The sequence below is a fragment of the Rattus rattus genome, chromosome 4, assembly GCF_011064425.1.
Source record: "Rattus rattus isolate New Zealand chromosome 4, Rrattus_CSIRO_v1, whole genome shotgun sequence".
NCBI lineage: Eukaryota > Metazoa > Chordata > Mammalia > Rodentia > Muridae > Rattus > Rattus rattus.
The window spans coordinates 759,969-778,076 of NC_046157.1; the positions used below are offsets into that span (position 1 = coordinate 759,969).

The 18,108-nt window shown below is 36.6% G+C and overlaps 1 pseudogene; it reads right to left on the bottom strand.

The window, feature by feature from the left end:
* Positions 1-9,989: 9,989 nt before the first annotated feature.
* On the bottom strand, positions 9,990-11,650 carry LOC116897766 (annotated as a pseudogene).
* Positions 11,651-18,108: the final 6,458 nt, after the last annotated feature.

The window sequence follows — 18,108 nt, forward strand, 5'->3', positions numbered from 1 at the left end:
AAAAAAATCTATTGAGACCATAATTCCTATGTTACTACCTTAGTCTTCTCTTTTAGAAGAAGCAGTTCACTAAAGCATTATTTGGACTATGATTCTAGGCTTAGATTGTGAGTTCTCTGTATATAAAGATCAAAGATCTATATAAAGATCAAAACAATTGACAGTAGTATAATGTTACTGAACATGGAAGAACCCTATCAAATGCATAATTAATCAAAGCTGTTCTGGCCCCTTCTGCCAAGAAGCATTATATCCCTTCTGGCAAGTTGAGTTTCTGAAGAAACAACAGTCAACTTTGCACTAAGTTTCCATTATGCCATACAATGCTAACAATTGCCTGAAATTCCTTAAGTCAACTTTTAGACTATTATACATTATGAATTCCAGTGCTTACAGAAAACCAACTGGTTTATGTATAGAAATAAAAGCTTAACATTTTCCTACTGCAACTGCATTTATAGTCAGCATATAATTATCAAATTAGTATAATTTAAATACATTGTTAGAATGTTAGATTTTTAAAAGCACTATATGAATTATTTGGTAAAGTGAAATTCCAGTTGTGTTCTTGCTGACTGTAAAAACAAATTAGGGGAAAGAAAAATGCTGCTTGAGTTTTTGATTTGAGTTTTAATTTTTTTAAATAAAAATTATTTTTACTTTTGATAAAGACAGAATTTCAAACAATTTTTGTCACTGCCATTTTTTGTCATGTGTTAAGTCCTCAAAATGATACAATGGAAATATCAGTCAATTCTGAGTTATTTTGAAGATGTATGCATTTATTTTATGGGTTTTCCTGGGGAGACACAGACAAATGTCTGTTTGCTGCAGATTGGCCAACAGTGACAGACAAAAAAACAACTATACTGAAGTTCATATTGACGAATCAATTGAGTTTATTAAGGTTAGTCAGAGTAATAGGCATCAAAGAGTTCACACTGTAACTTGGGTGCATCAAAAAGAGATGCATCATTGAAAAGTCTACTATAATAAGTCATAACCATAACGGCTGCATTATTGTTGTTCTCTGTACAGCTTAAAGGCAAGTCTCCAAGAATGTTTTTCTTTTTAAATTTGTGGACATGTCCTAATGAGTTTTGAACTTTCATTAGCTTCTAGGGTCATATGAGCTTGTTTCTTCTGTCTAGGAAGGGATACTTCAACTCAAAAGAAATAGCTGTACTGAAATCCTGCTGCATGAGTATCAAATGTCCAGACAGGACTTAATTCTTTATTTAGAGATAAACAGGTAGGCATGACGGTACAAGATTTTAATCACGGAACTCAAAAGGTACATACATGCAGGCAAATCTCTGAGATTTTGAGGTCATCCTAATGTATATGATAAATTCCAAGCCAACCAGGGCTTCACAGTGAGACCCTCTCCCAAATAAAGTGGAAGGTAATGAAAGAAAAAAGCATATCCATCTGATCAACATATAGTGTACAAAATATGTGCACATATAATCTTTTCAATAATTGCCAATAGTTCCTAAGCAACTAGACATAATACTACATCTCCTGCGTCATACTCATTTGTTACTAGTACCATCATCTCTTGTTTTCAGATGCCATCTGTAATATTAGTTTTTTATGGCATACTAAAGCAACTCCTAACAATTCTGTCATTCTACTCTAAGTACTGAAGTATTGTCCTCTACATGCTCCTAAGTAGACACTCCAGCATGTCACAATCAGCATTATAAGAATGAAGTTGGTTTCAAAATGTATGACTAACTGATTTAATATGAGTCATTCCATAAGTCACTTGTCATATAGAATGTCACAAGGAAAACAAATATGCTTATATGTCACTTGTCATAAAGAAAGCAAATCGAGTTCTCTCAGTTCTTTTATAATACTATATTAAAATTTCTAATATATATATATATATATATATATATATATCCAAACTTTAATATTTGGCTACACATAAGCATTATTTAATTTAAATTAGTCCCATTCATAATAATAATGAACCAAATAAGTTACCTTCTGCTTAAAAATCAACTAGGTAAGAGACTAGCACACTCTTCTAAAATACATGCTGCTTTACAAAAATATTATTGTAAAATGTATGTCAACTAAAATAAATATACCTAGTATAGAATCTATATTTTTATTATCAAATAATTGAAAATAAAATCTCATGATTTTATAAGCTATTTTAAGATCTTCTAAGAATGTTCTGATACTAATGTTATATTCCTAAGACTTTCAACCTAGATTTTATCAACTATAAAATTTCATTATTTTTCCATGAAGCTCAAAGAATAGGACAATTTGATTATTAAGCCAGTGTTTCACCTGTAAATTTTCAAGCACAAAAAATTTCCAGCCTTGTTGAAGGAAAGTCCACAAGCTCTTGGACTATGTCAATATAAAGTATTCGTGCACATACTGCCTCAGAATTTGAGTTGCAGAGACAAACCTACAGTTAAGCCAGCAAAGGAAAGCACTAAAGTGACTGTGGCAGCTGGGTTTCAGGCATGCCAACAGCCAGCCTAGTGCTTTGTAGGCACCTGGAGTAAGTGCTAGCGATCTCATTGAGGTTAATGGGGAGACTTTGATTACTTTAGAGTAGTTCTGGCAACCAGACCTATGTTCCTGCCATGCCTTTCCTGGTTCGCACTTTGTTTTCTACAGTTTTCCAGCAGGTTTTTAAAGCTTTATATCACCGCCAACAGCTTGACTACCACCTCTCTCATCAGGCCAGATGAAGAAGTAATGTACAAAATTGTAGCATTTTATTTTCCAGTGCACATTTTAAACGTCACCATAAATTAAATATCCTGCAAGTTGTTCTTTTATTCACACAGTGACCCCAGCCAGAACTGAGAACTCCACATTGTTTTAGGACAAAGAGAAATTTTATCTTTTACTCAAACATTAAATCAACAAAGCTGATTGAGTGCCTATAAGATAAAAAAAAGCCAGTTTAATAACTCTTCCAGAGTGTTCTTTTTCTTTTTCTAAGGAAGTTAAAGTCACCTACAGAAGCAAGCTATAAACTGTGAAATAATACTAGCAACTGACCAGAGCCAAATTAATAGTATAGATATCAAATGCTGCAGGATTTTCAAGGAGAGATAAAGTATAGTTCAGTCATATAAATAGACCATGTGGATGTTATATGACATAAATATAATTCAACTTAGGTATAATCAAGACAGTAGAAAGCACATTGCAAAGCCTCTCTCTCTCTCTCTCTCTCTCTCTCTCTCTCTCTCTCTCTCTCTCTCTCTCTCTCTCCCCCACCCCTTTGTCTCTCTTTGTAAACAGCACGTGCTTGTGTTTGAGCATGATGTGAGATAATTTGAGTGAGTAATGAGGAAGCAGTGATGATAGTATCCATAAGAATATTAAGGTGGTTTAGTGGTAGGTGCTTACTAAGAGATAAAGCCAATATTACAACAGAAAACGCAATAAGATACACCCTGCATGAAAGGAAATTGAGTCATAAAAAGGGGAAATTTTGTATAGTCGTTCCTAGTGTTAAAACCAGGACTAGAATTAAGACATGTTTGATATTAAAGCCTTTGCTTTGGGTTCTGTCATTGCCAGAGAATTGACTTACATTACATAGACATTAGAACAGAAGAAGTGTTTGTAAGACTGAGTACTTCATAAGTGTACATGTATATAAATGTGTTCATGCCCATGTATATGTGTTCAATATACATTGAAAAAGTAAAGAAACACATAATGTCACTTGGAATACCTTGGCCACATTCAACTCTCACCTCTTTTGTCATTCTCTATGAATGTAGACCACTCCGGCTTCCTTATTTTCTCCTAAAATTGGTCATATTATGGCCACTCTAATGGTTAGATGCTTGCATTCTCTACATTAAAAGCTCCTCCTCAGCACCCCTGTAGGAGGACTAGCAGTTTCAATTAACTTGGACCCCCAAGATCTCTCAGACACTGGATCAACAACCAGGCAGCATACACCACCTGATATGAGGTCCCCAACACATATACAGCAGAGGACTCCCGGGTCTAGGTTCAGTCAGAGAAGATGCACCTAATCTTCAAGAGACTAGAGGCCCTAGGGAGTTTAAAGTTCGTGTGGGGTGGGTGGGGTGGGGACATACTCATAGAGACAGGGGGCAGGGAGGAGGTATGGGATATGGAACAGTTGTGGACCAGGAGGGGAATAAAATCTAGAGTGTAAAAATAAAATTAAGAAAAGAAAAGGAAAAGGAAAAGAAAGCTCCTCTTCTAATAGAAGCTTCTCACTTTTATTTCTCTCATTCGATTAAAATGCTTCTTCATGGAGAATCCCAGTAAACTGACATGAACTTTAATAATAAGGAATTAATAAGAACGATTTAGTAGATTAAGAATAGGTTCTTAATATTAGTGTTTGTTCTCTTTACCCTAGCAATGCTAATACATTTGTGTAAAAGTATCTTATATTCACCTGATGAAATTGTTGACTCAGAAACATACTGCTGAATAAACTCACCCCTTCCAGTTTCTTCTGAACTCTGGCTGGCAGGTTCAACACTACTAATCTGGATCAGACTCAATTTGGCTTCTCTCAGCTTCTCATTGAATTGCTTTAACTGGCCTCATACTAACTGCTCTAATCTTCTGTATCCTTCTCATTCTCTGGTTCACTCTGTCTGCACACACAACCTGCATCTGTAGAACTAACTGTCCCAGTAAAACTACTTCAACCTTCTCCTGTGCTGTTCTTGTGAGAGTTTGGGGTATACTATCTCCGACTCATTCAGTTCAATTTTTCTCTGATTTGTCACTTTGTCTGCTCCTCAAGTAGACATCACTTTCAAACAAGGCTGCTTCCTTCAACTCTACCTTCATTTTTTTAAGATTAATAGTGTGCACTTCAGTCAGAGAAATTAAAGGTATACAGGATGCTCCAGTCATCCTAGCTAGATCACATATACCTAAAAGATCTTTGCATATGATCTCTTGCCAGAGCAGATATATTGCTGGATTAAAATTCCTCTACATTTTTATCATTTCACTACCTCAATGTTTGCATTTGTTGTTGTTTCTTCTCTTCTTTTCAAGATTTGTATGTTATTTTTTATGTATGTAAGTGCTGTACCAGAAGTGAGAGACAGAGTCCCTTGATATGTAGTTAAGAACAGTTGTAAAGTGTTATGTGGGTTCTGGTAGCCAAACCCAGGTCTTCTGCATAAACAGTAAGTGTGTTAACTGCTGAGTTATCTCTGTAGAATTCCCATAGTTGGTAGACTTTGAACTTGAGTTTGAGTCCTTCGTGGATTCCTAGTCCATGATCTTAGTCCCATGTCCATGTCTGCATGTCTTTTCTCCTTCTAAATCATTTGCTCTACTAAAATAAAGGATACTCTTTTTGTTAACTTTTGTATTTAATACTCAGGGAGAAAGCTCATGTAGTTGTTTGATAAATATAGATGAATGAATGATCACATTCTTAACATTTATATAAAGATTATAAGCTGTCTTTCTAAAGTATGGAGAGCATGATGAAAACCATTTAACCATAATCTCAACATTGATAGGTATTTTTATTATTAAGTAAAATAATTTAATAATATATTAGTATCTTATCATGGAATATTAGTTCTGAATCTGTATATTTCTAAAATATTTGATATAAAAGCAGAAATTCATATTAAAATTAGTTCTGATGTGCTTTCAAGGGGATAATTTTGCATTAATATAATCACAATTATTCAAAGTTGTAGCTTTTAAATAGTTTTAATTATATGTTATGTTACTTATAGTTTTCTTTTTAAATAAAGCATACAATTAGGTATGGTAATCAGTAGCATTTTTAGCTGAATATAAAGGCAATGTTTAAAAAATCCATTTGATGGTTTATGGCTACAAATGTGAATTTGAGAGCATAGCTGTTAATGCAGTGAATTGGGAAAGATAAATGAGGGAATGATATTGCAGATTTAGAAACACTCTCAAGTTCCAGCCCAGCAAGCTACTTACATCAAAACCTTTCTGCGTTTCCATAGCAATGTTCATTTTCCTGTAGAATAGCAGTCACCACATTGAATTGAATTTATAATTTACACATCTTTCCACTTCATATATTATTTTTCTATAAGTCATCTTTCTTATTGGATTGATATATTATAAATCCCGCTGACTGTCTGACGTGCCCAACATATGCAAACATATTTATAACTAAATAACAGGATAAACCAAAGTAAATTATATATATATATACATATATATATATGTATGTATATATGTGTGTGTGTGTGTGTGTTTGTGTGTGTTGTGTAATTTTATGATGAAAGTTGCTCTATTAGTTCTGTTTCTCCAGTGAAGATAAGATGGCAAGACTATAAGTAAAAGCAGTCATTTGCTTTCTTTGTCGGTGGTGTCTTCTGCATAGACATTTGAAGGATTTCTTTTTCGTTTTTGTTTCTTGAAGTCTAGTACCTTGAAAGGTGTCTTACTCCTCTTACACCTAAAAATTTGGTGGTTAAGGAAGCTGCTTTCCTTGCCAAAAAAAAAAAAAAAAAAAAAAAAAAAAAGGACGATCCGTTGGTGTGAATGCTACAATCCTACTCAGGCTGAAGAAAATAATCTCCAGGTATTAGAGGGAGAGAGGGATGTGGGAAGGGGAGAGGAGGGGGAGGGAAAAGGGGAGTACAGTTCAGATATGGGAGGAGATGGGGAAGAAGTACAGAGGGTCAGGAATTTGAAAAGAGGTATGTAGCAGTGGGAGATGGGGAACTGAGGGTAGCCACTAGAAAATCCCAGATGCCAGGGATCGAAGAAGTTTCCAGGACCCAACAGGGAGTACATTAGCTAAAATATTCAACAAAATGGGGAGAGAACCTGTGGAGACCATATACAGTGGATATGTATGGCTCCTGGTTGAGGTATGGGGGTCACCCACCCACCTTGAAAGTATTAAACCAGAATTCCTCCCGTTAAAAGGAACAAAGAGTAGAGCCGAAACTGAAGGAAAGGCCATCCAGAGACTGCCCCGCCTAGGCATCCATCCCATCTATCAACAGCAAACCCAGATACTATTGCTGATACGAAGTGCTTGCGGACAGGAGTCTGGTATAGCTGTCCCCTGAGAAATCTGCCAGAGCCTGACCAATACAGAATCGGATGTACACAGCCAAACATGTGACTGAGTGCGGGAACCCCAGCGGAGAAATTAGGGCAAGGACTGCAGGAGCCGTAGAGTTTTGCAACCCCATAGGAAGAACAACATCAACCAAACAGACACCCCAAAGCTCCCAGGGACTATACAACCAACCACCGAGTACACATGGGGGTTCCCAAGGCTCCAGCTGGATACGTAGCAGAGGATTGCCTTATCTGGCATCATTGGGGAGGCGGCTGGAGGTGGGGCTTTGTTCCAATGGAGGCTTGATGACCCACGATGGGGGAACGACTAGGCTGCTGAGGCAAGAACGGGTGCGGGTAACGGTAGGGGATGAGGGGCTTGTGGAGGGGCAAAACAGAAGGGGAATAACATTTGAAATGTAAATAAATAAAATAACCAATAAAAAAAGGAAAAGAAAAAAATTCCTGTCTACGGCAGACCAAAAAAAGGTTTGCTGTGTTTCTATGTTTATCCAGTAGAAGTCTGTCATGGGTTAGATTTGAATTGTAGAAATGTAGTTATTTAAATAAATGATTAAAATGATTTGCAGGGTCCACTGATTTTTTTTACTATTGCTGAATTAACACAAAATATATTTTTCAATATTTATTGAATGGAATTTTATTTATTTTTCACTTGCTCAAAGATTATTCATGAGTAAAAATTATGTTATATATGCCATTGAAAATTGCAATTTTCAAATTATTCTATGAATCAACTATTTTAATAGTGAAAAATACTTTATAAAATTTTACTGAAGCACATTCATTAATATATAATTATAAATATGTCTCTAATGAGTTATACTTAATTATTTATAAAAAAGATTATTAAATGTATTTGATTCAAAATTAGAAAATATAAAATTATATTCAAGAACACCAGAAATTTAAACTTAAGAAATATGGTTACTTATAAATTTTCAAATATTTTTCTCCCTTTTCATACCATACATTTTCTGAAAGCAGTGAACTTAAGTAGTAGTTCATGAAATACTACAACTCATTGATAATAATTAGGCAATAGTGCAAAAGGAATTAAAATGAATTTTACAATTATTACTTTTACTTTATAAAAAATTCTTGGTTCAGTTTATGTTTTAGAGAAAACTAAAATAACTTATCTCTTGTTGAAAGCATTTGCTGGGTATCAGATTCATGGCAAATACAATACTCTATATATTTTTTGCATTCTTTTATTTTAAGGTCCTGAAAACTAAATTGTTTGGTAGTTAGAAGTGATTTCTACATGACATTATAAGCTCTTCTGTAGATTCTCAATTGGAACTTTGAAAGTCAAATTCACTTGTTCAAAGATTGGATAAATGGAACTTTTCTTAAATATGTTTCTGGTTGTAAATATACATGTGATATTGTGATTTCTTATAAAATATGGTTCATTAGCTCCATATACTCATTTTAGTTGACTGGAAGAACGATTTATTTAGCCAACTTATATCCCTGATATATTATTCAGTTACACATAATGTAAATGTTCCTCCCCATGAAAAGGCCTGCTGTAAGCAGCCCAGGGCTGCAGCAATTTCCTGGGGCCATACAGTCCTCTGGATCCTTTTGCTGATGCTTTGCTGTCCGGCGTGACTAGGCCTGCCTACAGTGTTATTTCCAAATCAGATAGAGTGCATGTATTTTACAAGAAGCAGAGGTTTTACAATTACTGCCACTACACTGGCTTACTAAACAATATGTCTAATTAGTTATAAAAATTAGTCAAATTCACAGAAAAAAATAGTTTCCAAATTCTTAGGTCCTCTGTTTCCATGGAAATTGTCTCAGCCTACTGTTTAAAAATAAATTAAAAGAAACCATTTACAATGAAAAACATGTAGAGTATATTGTTTATCTTGTTTTTACACGTATCCTTCCAGTGGTCCTTCTTTCTTTCTGAATAATAGTGCAGAAGTTTTCATTTTAGCCCTGTTGTTCTGAACCTTTTCTCTAATGCCCTTCTCATCTCTCAAAGATACTTTGACAGCTTGCTCTTTCTGAATAAACAAAGCATTCTTTCAAAGCAGGAAATTTTCATTCCTGAATATAATCTTTTCTCATCATTTACACACTTTACATTTCCTAACAGACATTCTACCTACTGAAATTCAATTACAGATTTTGTTACTTTAAGGCAAATTTATACTGTTTGTCTCAGGGTTCTCTGATTTGTGATTCTTCTACCTCAGCCCCACAGATGCTGGAATCATAGAAGCCATTCTCTCTCTCTCTCCTCTCTTCTTTCTTCATATGAATTTGCTTCATTTCCTCTGGCCTGAGTCTTCTTTTCTGAAGAATAATGTCTTTGTTTTATAGTCAGGATACAATTACCATGTAAAAATTAATACAATTAATTTCTTAACAACTCATCACTTTATTTTCCGTTTAGTTTGCTTCACAAAATACTATTTCTGTCAGATTAACACTGTGTCACCAAAAGAATTCACACAGTGACCATTTGTTTTCTGTTATCTTAATATTTGTCTTTTCAGCAATAGTCTAATTTGCATATTATATTATGTGATTAATTACTTATTTTGACATGTTTATAACCAAATTTAGATTGGTTTACAATTTTTAAAACTTTAAATATATTTATGTTATAATTTCTTTTAATTCTTTTTATATGGTAACATAAACATATATGGTATAAAAATCACACTTTTTTAAAAGAAGAATGGCACTTAATCATTATTTACAGGACATGACAGGGTATGAAATTCCACGTAGAAATAAACTCAGAGGACAGCTTCATAGAGTGTGTACAGTTTATAACTGTTCAAGTATAGTTTCTTTTGTAAAAAGTGCTACAATAACAAACCACATTTAAAAAGAGTTCTTAGTAGAGAAAAAGTAAGACAAATTGATGAGAACACAGTACAGCACAGCACATAGCTAACAACTTTGTGCTTTGGCTGGACATTAGAAGTTAAAGGTCCCGGGAACTCCATCCTGAACTTGGAAGGCGAAGCCTTCAGAGGTAGTTTCTGGCACCGCATTTTGATCTACCTTTTCCTTTACTGAGAACTGCTTCTCAATTAGGTTCAACGAGGCCTTCTATACAGACTCGTTCTCATGGCTCTGTACTGCTTCAATTTTATCCAAGCCTCCACACTCTTCAATCATTATACAAGTTTTTCTGTCTCACCTAGTTTCTCTGCAGCCTGAAAGATATTTGAAATGGCATCAAGAATAACCTGAATAATTTTGGTATCTCTTGCACTCAAGAGGTTCATCAAAGGTTTTATTATTCCACAATGAACAAGATATACAATGTGTTATAGCCCATGCAGCTTCCTTCTGTGTCTTAAAGTCTGCCTTAGAGAGGACACCAACAAGAAACGGGACTAGGCCGTGATTTACAACTTGCTGTATCTGGTCCTGGCTTCTGGCTGTAATGTTCGACATTGTCCATGTGGCCTCCTTCTGAATGTTAGTTTTGGGGTTTGTTAGCAGGCTGGGAAAGACTGCAAGAGCACCTGCATCTATCACTCTCTGAGTCTGTTCATCTGTTCCGGTGACAATATTCTGTATGGCTCTTAGTGCCGGCGTCACAGTGGGCAGTTCAGCAGCTCCTAGAAGCTTCACAGGCTGGGGAACAACTCCTTTCTTCACAATCATCTCAATGGGCTCATTTGGACCATCAGTCAGGTAGGAAGTAGCCCAGCAGGAATCTGCTAATACTTCTGGATTGTTGTGGTGTAGGAGTCGAAATAAAGTAAGGAGAATCTGCTCAACAGCATCTCGGGTGCGTGTGTGTGTGTGTGTGTGTGTGTGTGTGTGTGTGTGTGTGTGTGTGTGTGTGTGTGTGCAGGATTCTTGTTTCGACAAAGGTTTGAAAGTGTCCAGGTAAGATTCCGTAAGTAACCACATGCCAAGGATGACAGATCAGGAACTGCAAGAAGTGCCAACAGTGGGTCAATTGCACCATGTTTGATAACTAGGTCTCGGAAAACTGAGCCATCACCTGCAATGTTTCCAAGAGCCCATACAGCTTGCTCGCTGATGTGAGCAAGGGGAGATGCCAAGAGAGAAATAAATGCTGGGATAGCATCTCCATCTACCGCAGCTTTGGTCTGTTCAGATATTCCAGAAGCAATGTTGATGAGCGCCCAAGCAGATTCACACTGAATGGGACTACAACCAGTTTTGCCCAAGAAGGACACAAAATTTGGGATCAAACCAGCCAGGATTATGTTGTCTATAGGAGGATATTTCTTTCTAGAAAGCAGTTTCCAAGCAGCTTGGTAGCTTGGAACTGGCTTTCCAAATTGTTACTGTTTATGCCTTTAACAATGTCCTCGACAGACCAACTCACAGTATCCTGATTGTTTCGGTTTTCCTGTAGTGAAGTAGCTTCATCAAGGGAATGAGTTGATGTTCCTCCTTTTCCGCATGTGGTCATCTCTTTAGCTTTCCTAAGTTCCACATTAACCTCTATTCGGCAGCACCGCATTTCTGAACTGTCTTTCCCCTTGTTCTTGAATCTGTTAAGCCGGACAGCTGTTGAGTTAGCATTCTCGATGGTGGACATGGTTGCAGGAACAAGGAGGAAGGAAAGCTGCACAGCCGGTTCAGACTTCCAGGAAAGTCGGTGCAGGTCTCTCAAGCTACCGGTCGGCGGCTGCCCAAACGTCCACTAGCCCTCAGCCCTCAGACTTTGAGCCAAAATCACACATTTTAATTTTATCTTCCACGTTCTTCTCATGTTTGGGAAGTATGTAAGGATGTGTGTGTGTGTGTGTGTGTGTGTGTGTGTGTGTGTGTGTGTGTGTGTGTGTGTGTGTGTGTGTATAACTACCATAAGGAAGGGATATAGAATATTTTGTATTCACTTCTGTCATGGCCTTTTAAATTAAGTACTGTTCTTATATCACTTCTCAAATTTCTTATTAATGGAACCTGTACATATTATATACCTGGCTTCTTTGGCCTATCACGATGTTTTTAAGAACTTGTCCTGTTTTCATCACATCAACTTCATCACTTTGAAAGGTACACATCATATCAATAGATACAATTATTTTCCTTAATTATAAATACAATAGTAATATATGTAATTGTGGAATATCGTATGTATAATATATATTTATAATGTACTATCTATCTAGTATGTATTATCTATTAATTATATACTACTTACTAATCATCTATAATCTATTATCTATAATCTCTTTTTATAATCTATCATTTTAAACTTACACATTATATAATTACATGTTTAATATATATTATGTGTTACATATTATGTATTGTGCATTATATATTCATCACATATCACATATCACAAATCATCATCACATATCACATATCAATCACTTGTCATAGATCATCTATTACATTATATATTATTTTATGTTATATATTTTATACTTTACCATATGTCATGTTATATTTATGTTAATTATATTTATGTAATATATATTATTGTATAATTAATGCAATATTATATGCAATGTGAAATATTATGCTAAAATCAATATATTAAATCATAAACATAAATTTACATATTAAATATATAATATTTAATTATATCATGTATAATTATTCACAATATATAATTTAAATAATTCACATTAGAAATTGTTAATCTTTTAAGTTGTTCTGTTACAAATATATAACATCTTAGAAAGTAGCATTTAGAAAACAAAAGCCCATATAATAAGACATAGTAAAATAACTAAACAGTACATGATTGATATGCCTCAAAGTTTATATATATTTTTACTTACAGAAATCTGTTCAATTATTTTACTCTGTTGGTCCACAGTTGATGAAACAATGTTTCTTATTGCTTTCATTTTCCCTTCTTAATCCATCCATTATTCTGTAACATCAGTAACAACTTTTTCTGGTGCACCTCATCTTCCAGCCAGAAACCTATTAGCATCTAATGTTTCCTCTGCTTGGAAGATGCAGAAACGGATCTTCTGGCATATTTTGTCTCTTTACAGATTTTTCTGGAACATCTTGCTCTTTCTGTTATAACTTATCTGTCAATTTCACCACCAGAATAGACGCTTTCTGAGATTCAAGAAACAAGTTCCTGTTGGCAGTCCCCAGCTCCTGTGTCCAACAAAGTTCTATGTGCAGTTTTCAGTTAACCTTTACAAACCTTTATTGATTGTAGTATCTTTCATCTTATTATTTTCCCAACATGATCAGTTCCAAAAGTTGTCTCTTAAAATTTTTCAAAATTAGTCTTTATTCCATCATTTTACAATTGTCATTATTCTGTTACTTTGATAGAAAGAAACCTATGATTTATTTTGTTGTTTTATTTTTCCTTCATTTTTAATTGGATATTTTATTTACATTTCAAGTGTTATCCCTTTTTCTGATTCCCCTCTGAAAACCCCCTATCTCATTCTCCCTTCCCCTGTTTCTATGAGGGTGCTCAAGTACCCACCAACCCACTCTTGCCTTTCCATCCCGGCATTTTCTCTATTTGGGGGCATTGAGCCTTCCCAGGACCAAGGCCCTCTCATACCATTGATGCATAACAAGGCCATCTTTTGCTACATATGCAGCTGGAGCCATGGATCCCTCAATATGTATTCTTTGGTTAGTAGTTTAGTTCCTGGGAGCTCTCTGAATACCCAAGATGCAATTCACAGATCACATGAAGCTCAAGATGAAGGAATATCAATGAGTGGATGCTTCAGTCCTTCTTTGAAGAGGGAACAAAATAATCAAGGGAGACAAAGTGTGGAGCAGAGACTGAAGGAAAGGACATCCAGAGACAGTCCAACCTGGGGGTCCACCCCATATATAGCCACCAAACCCAGACACTATTGTGGATGCCAAGAAGTGCTTGCTGACAGGAACCTGATAGAGCTGTCTCCTGAGAGGCTCTTCCAGACCCGGACAAATACAGAGGCAGATGCTTGTAGCCAACCATTTAACTGAGCACAGGGTCCTCAATGGAGGAGTTAGAGGAGAGACTAGCAGAGCTGAAGGGGTTTGCAACCTATAGGAAGAACAATGAGTTGTTGTTTGGTTGTTGTTGTTTTTGTTGTTGTTGTTGTTGTTGTTGTTGTTTAATCAATTTACGTTTTGTTGTGCTCTTCTTCCAATGAGACAGAATCTCCCTGTCTCTAAGGCAGCTAGGGGACTTAATAGCCACAATCATCCCCAATCTTATGGTAATCTCTTAATTCCCTAGATGACAGGTAGAAGTGGCAATGCCTGATAATTTTAATGTTAGTCACCACATTTTGTGGTGATTTGTTATCTTTGTTCTATCTATACCCTACAATCTCTCTTTATTTACTATGATTAATGATAATTTTCTTCCTTTTGATTTGCATACCCATTATTACTCCTTATTACTTTCATTACATTTAATTTTGTTTTTTTGAGGGGGTACATTCCCTATATAACCACCACATGAAGACATTCAACTTTAACTAATATATTATTTGTAATTATTGATTTGATTCAATTTATTCCATTTCTTTTATTATATACACATTATCTTTTTTTTATTAGCTTGAGTATTTCTTATATACATTTCCAGTGTTATGAACTTTCCCGGTTTCCGGGGAAACATCCCCCTACCCCCTCCTGAGGAATGAATTCACAGCTGAGGAATGCCGAATGGCTGAGAAACACCTAAAGAAATGTTCAACATCTTTAGTCATAAGGGAAATGCAAATCAAAACAACCCTGAGATTTCACCTCACACCAGTGAGAATGGCTAAGATAAAAAACTCAAGTGACAGCAGATGCTGGCAAGGATGCAGAGAAAGAGGAACACTCCTCCATTGTTGGTGGGATTGCAGACTGGTACAAACATTCTGGAAATCAGTCTGTAGGTTCCTCAGAAAATTGGACATTGAACTGCCTGAGGATCCAGCTATACCTCTCTTGAGCATATACCCAAAAGATGCCCCAACATATAAAAAAGACACGTGCTCCACTATGTTCATCGCAGCCTTATTTATAATAGCCAGAAGCTGGAAAGAACCCATATGCCCTTCAACAGAGGAATGGATACAGAAAATGTGGTACACTACACAATGGAATATTACTCAGCTATCAAAAACAATGACTTTATGAAATTCGTAGGCAAATGGTCGGAACTGGAAAATATCATCCTGAGTGAGGCAACCCAATCACAGAAAAACACACATGGTATGCACTCATTGATAAGTGGCTATTAGCCCAAATGCTTGAATTACCCTAGATGCCTAGAATAAATGAAACTCAAGACGGATGATCAAAATGTGAATGCTTCACTCCTTCTTTAAAGGGGAACAAGAATACCCTTGGCAGGGAATAGAGAGGCAAAGATTAAAACAGACACAGAAGGAACACCCATTCAGAGCCTACCCCACATGTGGCCCATGCATATACAGCCATCCAATTAGACAAGATGGATGAAGCAAAGAAGTGCAGGCCGACAGGAGCCGGATGTAGATCTCTCCCGAGAGACACAGCCAGAATACAGCAAACACAGAGGTGTATGCCAGCAGCAAACCACTGAATTGAGAATAGGACCCCCATTGAAGGAATCAGAGAAAGAATTGGAAGAGTTTGAAGGGGCTCGAGACCCCATATGTACAACAATGCCAAGCAACCAGAGCTTCCAGGGACTAAGCCACTACCTAAAGACTATACATGGACTGACCCTGGACTCTGACCTCATAGGTAGCAATGAATATCCTAGTAAGAGCACCAGTGTAAGGGGAAGCCCTGGGTCCTGCTAAGACTGAACCCCCAGTGAACTAGATTGTTGGGAGGAGGGCGGCAAGGGGGGGAGGATAGGGAGGGGAACACCTATACACATTATCTTGTTGTTTGCATCTTTTTATTTGTTTTCATTTGTTTTGCTGCTATGGCTAATTTTTGAATTGGAATTTTCAGTTTTCAATTTCTAGTCCAAGTTTCTATTCCCTGAGATAATTGTATTAATCTTATATATCAACCTAATCAGACATAAATGATATTATTTATTTTCAAATAGTAGTTTAACTGCTATAACTTTTTAAAAACTATATCACATTGATTTATTTCCTCCTTTCATCCTCCCATTTTATAACACGTTTTAAAGAGACTTATTGTCACCCTCTCTACTTTATTTCTTGGATTTCTATTTTTTTGATAATTAATTTGAAATAAATATTTGTTTAATCATGATCCTTCTTTATTACATGTTCATGAAGAACTTCTTTTTTTCCATGGAAGAGATTTACACCGAAGTTAACAATTATCAATGTTTATTAGTTATTGCTTTATTCATACTGAATTCATTCAAGTGTATGAGTGACAATAGTTTTCTGAAGATTATTATAATTATAATTATTATTATTGTTGTTACTATTATTAGTATTATCTAATCCTTTTTTACACTCCAGTCTTTATTCCCCTCTCTGTCTGCTCCCAGCTAGTTTCTCATTCCATTCCTCCTCCCTGTCTCCAAGAGGATGCCCCACCTCACTACCTCATTAGACCTTCTTACACCCTGGGGTCTCAAGTCTCTCGAGCATTAGAACATTAGGTGCATCATCTCTTATTAAGGCCAGAGCAGGCAGTCCTCTGCTGTATATGTGTTGTGGACCTCATATCAGCAAGTGTATGCTCTTTGACTGGTGGCTCAGTGTCTGAGCGATCTCACGGGTCTAGGTTAGTTGAGATTGCTGGTATTCCTATAGAGTCACCTGCCTCCTCAGCTTCTTTCAGCCTTTCCTTAATTTAAACACAGGGTTTGCTAGCTTCTGTCCATTGCTTGAGTCTAAGTATCTGCATCTGACACTTTCAGCTGCTTGTTGGCCCTCTTGGATGGCAGCCATGCTAGGTTCTGGTTTGTAAGCACACGATAGCATCAGTAATAGTGTCAGGCCTTGAGGTTTCCCCCTGAGCTGGATTCCAATTTGAGCCTGCCACTGGAACTCTTTTTCCTCAGTTTCTTCTCCATTTTGTCCCTGCAGTTCTTTTAGACAGGGATAATTCTGGGTCAAAGTTTTTGACTATGGATGGCAACCACATCCCTCTACTTGATGTCCTGTCTTTCTACTGGAGATATACTCTACAAATTCCCTTTTGCCACTGTTGATCATTTCATCTAAGTTCCCCCCGTTTGAGTCCTGAGAGTCTCTCACCTCCCAGGTCTCTGGTACATTCTAGAGGGTCGCCCTACATACTACCTCCAGAGGTTGCCTGTTTCCATTTTTTCTGCTGGCCCTCAAGGCTTCACTCTAATTTCCCCCAAACCCCCAAATCTGATCATGGTCACCTTTTCTCCTCCCTATACCCTCTCCCACCCAGGTCCCTCCATCCTTCTGCCTCCAACACCAACCCTGTGATTGCTTTCTTCTCCTTCCCAAGTGGTATTGAGGTGTCCTAACATGGGCCCTTTGGCTTGTTACCATTCTTTAATTCTGTTAATTGTGTCCTGAGTATTCTGTACTTTTTGGCTGATATCCACTGATTAGGGAGTATATACCATGCATGTCCTTTGCATTTGAGTGTCTTAACTCAGGATACGTCTTAGTTAGGGTTTTATTGCTGTGTACAGACACAATGATCAATGCAAGTTTTATGAAGGACAACATTTAATTGGGACTGGCTTACAGGTTCAAAGACTCATTCCATTATCATCAAGGTGGGAACATGGCAACATTCAGGCAGGCATGGTACAGGAGGAGCTGAGTTCTTCATCTTCACTCAAAGGAAGCCAAGGACAGACATCCTCAGGCAACTAGGAGGAGGGTCTCCAAGCCCACCCCCACAGTTACAAGCTTCCTCCAATAAGACCACACTTTCTAATAGTGCCACTCCCTGGGACAAGCATATTTAAACCATCATTTTCCACTCCCTGGCCTCCATAGGCTTGTTTAAATGCATGAGTCCTTGGAGGCCATACCTGAACATAGCATAATAAAAAAGGACATTTAATCTAATTTCCCAGGTCCCCATAGTCTATAGCAGTATCAACAATGTTAAAAGTCCAAAGTTCAAAGTCTCTTCCAAGATCCACCCAATCACCTA